Genomic DNA, 11,758 nt, shown 5'->3' on the forward strand with positions numbered 1-11,758 from the left:
CCTAGAATGCCAGTTCCCTACAAAGGGAGGAAAAGGTGCTGATGAGCTGACAGGACAAACAGCTTACCAATGTCTTGTTTTATTTTATTTACTTCTCTATCTGTTAAAAAATAACAGAGTATTGATGCAGAAAACCCAGAGCATTTTGTCCCCCCCCCCATTACCTAATTCTTTTGCAATTCAAAAGGATTGAAAAGACCACAGTGTTCTATGTTATTTATTGGCAAATAGTTTTTCGTTCTTATTCATTCATATTTTGCATCAGAGAAGAATAGATTGTTCCAGCAACTGGGTTTTTTTGTTTGTTTGTGGTTGTTTAAGTTTGAAACACAAGATGTCTCCTAGACTAGATATTCAAGCAAAGCAGATATATGTGTAATATACATATAATGTACATATTTTACATGCTTTATTTATATTGATGATGAACATATCTTTTCTTTTATGTACACTGAGAGCATATGCACCAAGACAAATTCCTTGTGTGTCCAATCACACTTGGCCAATAAAATTCTATTCTATTCTATTCTATTCTATTCTATTCTATTCTATTCTATTCTATTCTATTCTATTCTATTTAACACAACGCAAAAAAGCAAGAAAAGGAAACGTACAAGAAATTATCCAAGTATTCTTTTGAATATTGTTGGGCTTTTGCATAAATTAGTTGTGTGACTCAAGTGTCTTCCAAGTCAGCAATTGTGCTTTCATATGACTTTTATTGCACAATCAACTTGTATTATTCACAATATATTATAATGGCATTAGATTATATACATAATGTGAAACCTTTCTGTATTTTTCCCATATTCCTGCCATCCCTCTTAGAGCTATTCCTCACAGTTGACCAGGGATGGCTTTATTATATGATAATTCGACAATATGTTCATTGAACGTGAAAGTAAGTCAAGTTTGCCTTCAATATTATAAGCAGTCATACCTTCAAGTAAATTTTACAACAAACTTGCTTTTAAAGCAGTGAGGCCCTCTGCTGGCTGATCTTCTTAACAGCAAATTGTTAAGAATTTTTTTCAGTTTTACAAATAATTTGATTTGCACATCCCAATAAAACTAACCAATACCATAATTAGATTATGTAAACAGATAGATTTCACCATAACCATATCCTCCTCCCTTTAAATTGTTTCCACTAATTTTCATAAGTGCATTTTTTGTTTTAATCTTAATTCTACTTTAGATAGAAAACCCTTTAGCTGAAAATTCTTTTGGCATAGAATAATATATGCATGAACTCTAGAACAAAATGTTATTTTGGTCAGGGTAATTATTCAGAAAATATCCCTTTCCAAATTTCATGACCTCAATAAATATTAGGAGCAATGCAGGTACAAAACATATTTGTAGCAACTTCTCTCTGTTAACCAAAACTGATTACTCTTAATAGATATAGTATGTGAAAAATTGTTATAGAAAAATGTATCAGTATACATAGTATATCAGTATACTAACACACCCAAATTTAATAGATGGGACTAAAATAATTAGATACAGGGATATATTAAATGAATTGGGAAAATTAAAAACGAAACAAGAATTGGAACAGGATTTGAATAGACAAGTCGAATGGTGGACATATCTCCAAATCAGATCAAAATATTTAGAAGACTCTAAGATTAATCAGATACAACTGGAACAAAATGAATTGGATAAAATAATATACAGGAACGACCAAAAACTAATTAGTAAAACATACAATTTTTTGTTACGGTATAAAATGGAAGAGGAAATAGTGAAAGATACCATGATTAAATGGGCAAGAAATTTTAACCATACAATAGAATTAGAGAAGTGGGAAAAGATGTGGAGAACAAACGTGAAATTGACAATATCGACAGCATACAAGGAAAACCAGATGAAAATGTTTCATAGATGCCATCTCCCACCAGCCAGAATAGCAAAGATGTTCCCCAATAACTCACCAAAGTGTTGGAAATGTAAGAGCAATAACGGAACATACTATTATCCCTGGTGGACCTGCCCAGTGGCAAAACAATTCTGGGCCAAAATCAAAAAGTGGTTACAGGAAATAATACAGGAACCAATAAAGGGAGAGCCAGAACAATTTTTATTAAGAATCCCAACAGAAAACTATACAAACAATACAGAATACTTAATAGCCCATATATTAACAGCAGCACGTATAGCCTACGCCCAAAATTGGAAGAAGGAAAATCCACCAACAGAGGAAGAATTAATTAAAAAAACACTAGAATGTGCAGAGATGGACAAACTTACAAAAGGAATCAAAGAGAAAGAGGATACAAAATATTATAAGGTCTGGTGCAAATGGTATGAATGGTTAGAAAATAGGTAAGATAAGAAAATTGAACAACAAGGTAAAATGTTGATGAAATAAAGAACGGTAGATAAATAAAAGTAGAATAAGATAGAACTAAAACATGTATAAATAATAGGAAAGGACTGCCTTGAATAGCAGATAAACAGTGATATGTATATAAATGTTGTATGTCTTGTCTTTCATTTTAATAAAAAAACTTAAAAAGAAAAAAAGAAAAAATGTATCAGGACAGTACCTGCAATTAAGGTATCACCTTATATAATACTTCCAACAGATTTTATGAAATGAGCTGCGTTCTTCTGTAATCAAAATTTATTTCACCATTTGATAAAAGAAAGAGTATTTTTGAATAAGTACACAAAACCTGTTCTCAGTAACTAAGATATTATAAAGATAAAGGATACATTGACAATTTTACAAATTAAAACTTGTTCTTTTATTATTTTGTTTTCATATACTTATACAAAATTTGTTCTTTTTGTTTTCATATACTTATACAAAACACAAGTAAACATGTAAAATGTATATTGTGATACAGTATTTGTCTGTAAAGAAATGTATAGAAGCCACCCAGAGTTGTGTTCTGTACAAGATGGGCGACCATATCTTTTAAATGGTGAACAAATAAACAAATAAGTAAAGCCAGAAGCTGTCTATCTTGACATCAGTGGGATTAATGCTGGGGTAAATGTATATAGAAAGAGAGAATTGTTGAGAGAATTTACAATATTTCTAAACTCATAATTAATTCTAATATAATAATAATTTATTAAACTTCTTTGCCACCTGATTCTCAACACCTCTGGATGACTCACAACAAAGAAATTAGAATTGCATCAATAAAACATAAAATATATAGATAATAAAAAATGATAAATGCAAATGACAGATGAATATAGTGAGAGGCAGATATTGTGGGAAGTTAGGAAACCTCTCAAGTAACTGGGCCTTATGCTATGTAGGGCTTAATAATGTAGAAAGAGCCCCCTTCCCAGAATAAAATATTCCACATAATAAGAAAAGAAGCAGAATGGAATATTTCCCCTAAAGGAGAAGAGGAGAAAAATCTCCTTAACAAAGGAAGACAGCAGCCCCAGTCTTTCCTCCACTAAAACAGCCTGCGGGCAAAGTTTAACAAAACTAACTTTCATTCATAAAACAATGTATAGATTGTAAAACCAGTCTTGGCTAAAGAAATCTCAAAATAGACAGCAGAATAGACCTGGATATGAAATTGATTAGGCGAACAAGATTACATCAAAACAACAAAACACCTTAAGATTTGCATCTTCCCTCACCTCTTCAGCCAGTCAGGACCAGTGGTAAAATCCAATTTTTTTTTACTACTGGTTCTGTGGGTGTGGCTTGGTGGGCATGGCAGGGGAAGGATACTGCAAAATCTCCATTCCCACCCCACTTAGGGGCTAGCCAGAGGTCGTATTTGCTGGTTCTCCAAACTACTCAAAATTTCCACTACCGGTTCTCTGAACTGCTCAAAATTTTCGTTACTGGTTCTCCAGAACCTGTCAGAACCTGCTGGATTTCAACTCTGGTCAGGATCCAATTTCACAACAGCAATTAAAACACAAACAAACCCAGAAAGATACATGTTCATATAGATGATGACATATAAATCACAAAAGGTCCAAACCATATAAAAACCCACTAACTCATAACCCCAATTTGCCAGCTTTCCCCAGGAAACTGTGTTGTTGTCACTGGGCCAATAAACAGAAACCTCTTTTCTAACAGCAGCCTGGTTCTAACTTATTTTTCCTTTGCCTGCCTTTCTCTCTCAGCTTCAAATAAGACATGGACTGGATTTAACTTCTAACAATAGATAATAACTACCAGCTTAAATCACACCCAAAATAATTAAGATTTAAAATTTAGAGTTATGATTCTTTCCTGTGTTCATTTTATTACTGAAATGGTAACAGCAGTTGACAAATATAAAATTGTTCTTCACTACACAAATTCACAGCTTTCAAAAGCCTTTTCACATAATCAAGGAAGAAAATTACCTACATTCTAGCTCCACTACACATAGAAACATGCATACTCACAGACACAACCAAACAGAAAGAGGTGTTCAAGCTGGAAATATTTCTATGTAAAAGCAACCCAGCGCCCTGAATTCACAACAAATTAGGACCCAAGTTCTTTGAACTATATCAAAGATGGTGTTTACAGTAAACACTACCTTTGGAAGGAAATTTCATCTACTGGAGGCACTTTTCAGCAAATTCATATATTTAGCTATGAGTCACTTAAAACAAAGTACATATTCATTGATCAGTCTACTGACACATATTGTCACAGTATTCCTCAAATGCTGAATGTGGAGATTCATCTATACCAATTTCTCTTAAATTAGGACCTGCAAAGTAGATTCCTCATGTTCAAATTTAAATGTTTCATGAAGCACACAGCCCCCTCAAATTATAGTTAAGAGGCTGAACAGCCTACATGGAATTTTTCAGTGACTCACTCATAAATACCAAGTACATTCAAGAGCTCAGAGTATCTGCTATCAAAGTGTAACCCGCACATGTTCAGTTTAGGAACAATTTTTATATAGTAGTTACTCTGGTGTTTAGAACATGATATTGTGCATATTTATGCAAATTTCAAAGTGATTTTTGTTGTGACAGGATCTATTCTAATTGTTTAGGCTTGTAGCTTTAATATTTTGCTTACTAATACTTATTCTCATTTGGGAATATATTGACAACTGTAACCCACTGTAACCTTGTGATTCTAAAGCTTGCCACTAATATAGTCCTGTTTTTATAACCAAATTTCATAATTCTCATTTTTTTTTATCCTGAAGGTGCCTATAATGTATTACAGAACAACTATCTTATTTTAAAGGTTAAGCTGCAAAGCCAGAGCTGCAAATGCTGCAACAATGGTGCTCACATGTCTGCCCGACATGTGGCAGAACATTTCGTGCCCATATAGGCCTTACCAGCCACCTGCGGACACATCATGGACAGCCCACAACCTATTAGATGTCAAGGTCCTCTTCGAACATGATGGATGAACAAGCTAAATTAAAAAAAACCAAGATAAAGTTATCAATTTTATTACACAATAAGAATGCTCTTTTAATGTGCAGTTTGGTTCTGGCAATTTTCCTTCAAAAGCTTAGGTGAAAAAACATACTTTTAGCACATCTTTTACAGAGAATACCATTGTTGGGGTGCTTCTCCTGAAACGGTTTACTCCTGATCATTGCACTGTGAGGAATTGGAAGCAAGTCACCCCAGCTGATCTCAGGACTCAGGTTGGTGATAGTGACAGCAATAACACTCCGAATACTAATGCTGCTTGTAAGGTTATATGAATATTTCCAACTTTTATTAACTAGATTAGTACCTGTAATTTATACTATCCTACTGTATTTGTTAAGACCAAATAATTCTTTTCTTATTATTTTATAAAATAGATATTTTTTTAATAAAATATCTTGCTATTTTATAAAATAGATATTTGCAAAGACTCCAGAATCCAATTCAGTTCTTCTACCGTTCATCAAAATTGTTTCACTGAATTATTTATTAACTATTATTTATAAAATGTATATAGAATAGAATAGAATAGAATTTTTTATTGGCCAAGTGTGATTGGACACACAAGGAATTTGTCTTGGTGCATATGCTCTCAGTGTACATAAAAGAAAAGATACGTTCATCAAGGTACAACATTTACAACACAATTGATGATCAATATATCAATATAAATCATAAGGATTGCCAGCAACAAGTTATAGTCATACAGTCATAAGTGGAAAGAGATTGGTGATGGGAACTATGAAACGATTAATAGTAGTGCAGATTCAGTAAATAGTCTGACAGTGTTGAGGGAATTATTTGTTTAGCAGAGTGATGGCCTTCGGGAAAAAACTGTTCTTGTGTCTAGTTGTTCTGGTGTGCAGTGCTCTATAGCGTCGTTTTGAGGGTAGGAGTTGAAACAGTTTATGTCCAGGATGCGAGGGATCTGCAAATATTTTCACGGCCCTCTTCTTGATTCGTGCAGTATACAGGTCCTCAATGGAAGGCAAGTTGGTAGCAATTATTTTTTCTGCAGTTCTAATTATCCTCTGAAGTCTGTGTTTTTCTTGTTGGGTTGCAGAACCGAACCAGACAGTTATAGAGGTGCAAATGACAGACTCAATAATTCCTCTGTAGAATTGGATCAGCAGCTCCTTGGGCAGTTTGAGCTTACTGAGTTGGCGCAGAAAGAACATTCTTTGTTGTCCTTTTTTAATGATGTTTTTGATGTTAGCTGTCCATTTGAGATCTTGCGATATGATAGAACCCAGAAATTTGAAGGTTTCTACTGTTGATACTGTGTTGTCAAGTATTGTGAGAGGTGGAAGTATGGAAGGGTTTTTCCTAAATTAGGTTTTTCCTAATATGCTACTCATTGTGCCAATAAAGCAACTTTGGGTGGCTTATGAAATGGTAAAAAAGCTAAATATAAAAATAGTTAAAATTAATGACTTAAATAAGAACTGATAATGAGAACTGATAATGCCTGATAGGCATTCTGATATTCCCTTTATTAATGACCATCAGCTAAGGAACAGCTTCCACAAATATAATCTATGACTAGTTGTTCTGGAGAAGTTCTCAGTAAAAGGTGATTAATGTCAAAATTGGGGAAAACTCTAAAGATGGGTGTTTGCCGTATGTGCAAATTAATGGGGACCAAAATCTCAGAGATATAAAGTGCATATATGCCATCAGAATTTTTACCACTATAAGGAATTGAGGTCCACCATGATGTAGCAAATACTATTTATTATAACGTTTAGCTAAAGGATAGAACATAAAAATGTAGATACTTGGTTGAATGTATATAAAATTACTTAGCTCTGAGCAAACTGAAAGCTGAAAATGTCTTCATTCTGAAATATGTATTAATGTAAACGAGTATTTAAACTCATTAAACCTCATGTTAAGTATTGTACTTTTGTTAAATTATACCTTGTTCAAACTTGTTATAAAACATCTCTTTGCTAACTAGTTTTAAGGGAGAATGAACTGGTGCCAAACAAATCTGTGAGTGAGTACTTTTCTTCTTTTACTAATTTTAAGCCCTTTAAAAATGGTACAAAAGTCTAGACTTGCCTTAATGTATTTGCTTTCAGGTTTCCTTTAAAGAGAGTATGTAGTTTGGCTCTTTCTTTGGCCTATTTAACAAAGCATTTTCTTTAGACCAGGACATCTAATGGGTTTCATCGATTGCAAATCAATTGTATAAGATAATGGGAAAGGTTTCAGCTTTCAGTTTTGAGAGATAGGACCTTTCTAGATAAAAGCGCAAGAGAAATTTATATTCATCCTCTAGATGTGTTACTGAATGTGACTCACAATTACAGACATTGTACTATAAAATAACACTAAACAACAACCATATTAAATGAAGGCAGACAAGGACTATTACAGTAGCCTGCTTAGATGGACTCATACCTTTCTTTCCCCTCTCCTATTCCCCCAAGCCCTTATTATTAGCTCTGTCAGAAGAACCGTATTTGTTATGAGATAATATTGGTTGCATTTGATATTGTTTGTAATTGTTACTATGTAAAGCAAGATACAAATAATTAAAATAAATAATTCAGAGGGAAAGGACTGAAAAAGTTTTACCTCTTGTCAGTGCTTACCAAACAGGAACTCTTAAGCACACATCTTTCTGGTCACCTTATTTAGTTTAAGCAGGCTGGTTAGAAACAGAGATCTGTTCATGTTTTCTTTTACGTCTGAAAAATGCCCAAGAAATGTATAGGATTCAGAGGCATTCAGACAAGCGAATGAACAAGACAGCTTGGACATTAGGGCTTTCAAGTCATCCAAGAGTATGGTTGGTTGAATATTTATTGAGAAGAGAATATTTATTAAGGAACAATTTAGGATTATGTCCTGTCCAATGTTTCATCATTCCTAGTTCTGGATAATTGGTTTCATCCAGTGGTGAAATCCAAAAATGTTCCCTACCGGTTCTGTGGGCGTGGCTTGGTGGCCATGTGACCGGGTGGGCGTGGCCAACTTGACATCACTCATGTCACTCACTGTTGAGCCAGGAGCTGTACATTCTGAAGCACATTCTGCCCTTCTGAAGCCCCCAATGCTTTGAGTTTCCTTATGCCATCTGGCTTGACTGCCCAAGCGAACATCGGAGCCTTCTCTTGCCACACTCTCCATCCCCCCTCCAATCCTCTGTACAAGCCACCAGCCCCGTCTCTGCAAAAGCAGAGCCCCCCCGTAGGGTGATTCAAAGAGAGGAGGGGGATGCTGCAGAAAAGGCCACCTTCTACCCGGGCCCGCCTGCCTCCCGTGCCGGCTCCATGGGGCTTGGGACTCTGAAGCAACTCACTGGCTTCCCCCACCTGGCCACCTGCCTGCTCTCTTTGACAGCTGGCGCCACTCAGGAACTGCGGAGTTCGGCGGTCCGGAGGAAGGAGGCTCAGCTGCAGCACCTCTTCCTGCCAGCAAAACAGAGTGAGAGACGTGGAAGCAGCCAGCGGGGCGGCAGTCCCCTGTGCGGGGAGAGGGCTCGGCCACACCACCCATGGCGCTTTCTGTTCAGTCTGGGCAGCGGCGCTTACCCAGGCGGGCCAGTGCTGGTAGCCCTTCATCTTGGTGCTCCCTTGCCCGCTGCCTCAATATGCTGCACTTGGAAGGAGCCGCCGCTGCTCTCGCCGCCCTCCCTCCCCGCCTGGCTGCAGAGGTCCGCCTGCCCGAAGCAACCTCCCGAAACAACCCCACCACCATTCGCTTTCGTTTTGTGGCAGGCTAAGGAAGAAAGTGAATGGCGGTGCCACAGCACATGGACATGCATGTGCAGCATCCCCAGGTCGTCCATGGCCCATCTGCCTTCCAGAGCACCGCCATGCCGTCTCTGTTCGCTTTCTTCCTTCTCCTGTCGCAAAATGAAAGCAAAGCGTGCCTGTTGCTGGGGAAGTGCAGTGATCATTCGGCCAGGGCAGCCTCGGTGGGCTGCATTGACCTCTCTGTCCGCGCCATGTTCCGCAGCAGCCAGCCATGCGACTATAAGTGCTACAACCTGGTCTTCAACAAGATGAAAAGCTACCTGCACTGGTCCGCCCGGGTAAGCACCACCGCTCAGGTGCTCAGGTAAAGCGCCATGGGCTCAATGGTGGCATGGCCAGGCCTGGCCCTCTCCCTGGGTGGGGGGCTGCCCCCCCGGCCGGTGGTGGCCTCTGCGCCTCTTGCTCCGCTTCTTTGCTGGCAAGCAGCAGCACCACAGCTGAGCCTCCTTCCCCCGGAGCCAAGTTCCCAGAGTGGTGTCAGCAGTCAAAGAGAGCAAGCAGGTGGCTGGGGAGGGAGAAGACAGTGGGCTGCTTCAGAGCCCCAAGCCCCGTGGAGCCAGCACAGGAGGCAGTCGGGCCTGGGTGGAAGGCAGCCTTTTCTGCAGCATCCCCTCCCATCTTTGGATCACCCTGCAAGGGGGGGGGTCTGCCTTTGCAGAAATGGGGCGGGTGACCGGGGGACTGGTTCCGGGGCTGCTTGCTAACAGAAGACTAATTAGAAATCGATCAAAAAGTATCCACTGAGTTAAGAATCAAGATTTATTTTTTCAAACATATTTTACTGTATATTAATGTGTGGACTTCAATTTCCAGAATTTCCCAGTCAACGTGCTGATTCAGTATCTTGGAAGTTGAAGTCTATATATCAAAGTTTACAAGGTTGAGAAACACTGCATTAATGTTTAATTTCTGAATCATAATGATGAGCCCATGATTTATTGGCTATCATAATACTGTGACTACATTCCTTACCTTTCTCCTTGCTTCAGATGCAGTATGAGTACACTGCAGGCTTCCATTTTACATACAACAGCAACACTTTTTCGCACAGCAACATCTGCCAACTGAAGGAAAAGAACAGATGCTGAAGTATGCTAACCAATATCTCAGGCTTCTAGCACAGCCTTTTTAAACTTTTTCACTTTGGAAGTATCCTTGAAATAATTTTCATGACTCAGGGAACTCCAACATAAAAAAAATTAACAAAAATGCAATATTTTTCATTCAGCCTTGAAGATGGGATGGAGGTGGTGCATTCATCCTTATCTCCTTGATCATTCTGCAAGTTCAGAAACTGTCAGCTATGGTATATTGGGCAGGTTCTGTGCAGTTCAAATTTGGAGTACCATTTTCTCCTTTATAGGTACCGTTTTACCATAGGACTGGTTTCAGTGGTTGCTGGTTGATGGGGAAGAGGTTGCTCTCTAGGCCCTTCCTTTGTGTTGCAGGATATACTCTCCTCTTATTCAACAGCTGCATGAAAGCAGTAGGTGGTGTCATCTGTCAGTATGAGGTCCAGTATCACCAATGTTCTGATTTTACCCAATTTTATCTTTTGACCCCAAACTAGGCTAACCCTATCTTCACCTAGTGTAGCAGTTGTGCTCTATCCTAGATTGAGAAGCCCTTCAGTAGTCATTCATGCTCTAATCACTTCAGCTCAATTATTGCCATATTATCCACAAGGAAGACCACCCAGAAACTTCCATTGTCCAGAAAAATGATATATTTCATGAATATTTTTATTGCAATTTGTTTGATGCAATAGAGTAACGTTTATAATATCACGTTAGATCCAAGATGTAAAGTGCTACCTATTATGGCTTTTCCTTAGAGTGTTTAGGAAGATTTGGTTGCATAAATTCTGTATTTATGACAAAACTTTTTTTGCCGCAGCAGTTGTATAGCTGAATACTTTGATTCCACCTGCCTAATACCACCATTGCACAATCGGTTTCCCAGAACATTCTTTCATTACCTCCATGAATTGGGTGTGCAACTGGTATTTTTCGCTTTGTTAACTAGCATCAGGTGGGAATTGCAATCCCTGAAGTGCCGCTCGAGCTGAGCTTATTTCAGTAAGTAAATGACCCTCTGCATGGGTTTCCAATTCCTACCAATCTCCGATCAGCATTTAAATTTGCCTTGTCCCTTTTTATTTGTCGCAAAGACGTCTGAAGTTCGGATTAAAACGTCGCAAATAAACTACGCGCTAGATTCGAAGAATCAGTACGTTTCATTTGTTCCGATGGAGTGCGAAAGCCGCTAAGAAAGCAAAATGAACTTGAAAGGGTGTGCTCGGATATTAATAACAACTCATGCCTCTTTCATTCCTCCTCTCCCCTTGCTTTGGGTGGGCCTAGGCCACGATCTAGTGCGCACGCGTCAGTTTAGCCCGGCGGAGATGAAAGAGATAAGGAAAATGAAAAGTTCAGACAGCTACTACTACCTGGTTTCAGTAGACACCAGTATATGCACAGCGAATGAAAATGGGGAAATCTGTCCTTTCTTAAAAAAATAAAAATGGATAAAAAACTTTCTCTTTGACAAATCTTGAAGCAATGTTTCCTACTGTGACGAAGTTCCCACTCCTCTCT

The 11,758-nt window shown here is 38.1% G+C and overlaps 1 long non-coding RNA gene across 1 annotated transcript; it reads right to left on the reverse strand.

The window, feature by feature from the left end:
* Positions 1-219: 219 nt before the first annotated feature.
* Positions 220-11,566, reverse strand: LOC131201774 (uncharacterized). The gene is made up of 3 exons (XR_009155998.1): positions 11,140-11,566; positions 10,134-10,225; positions 220-8,090 (listed from the first exon to the last, which is right to left on the reverse strand). It is a non-coding gene; the product is annotated as an uncharacterized LOC131201774 (long non-coding RNA).
* Between the last annotated feature and the right edge of the window lie 192 nt (positions 11,567-11,758).

The sequence above is a fragment of the Ahaetulla prasina genome, chromosome 7 (assembly GCF_028640845.1).
Source record: "Ahaetulla prasina isolate Xishuangbanna chromosome 7, ASM2864084v1, whole genome shotgun sequence".
In the NCBI taxonomy this organism is placed as follows: Eukaryota; Metazoa; Chordata; class Lepidosauria; order Squamata; family Colubridae; genus Ahaetulla; species Ahaetulla prasina.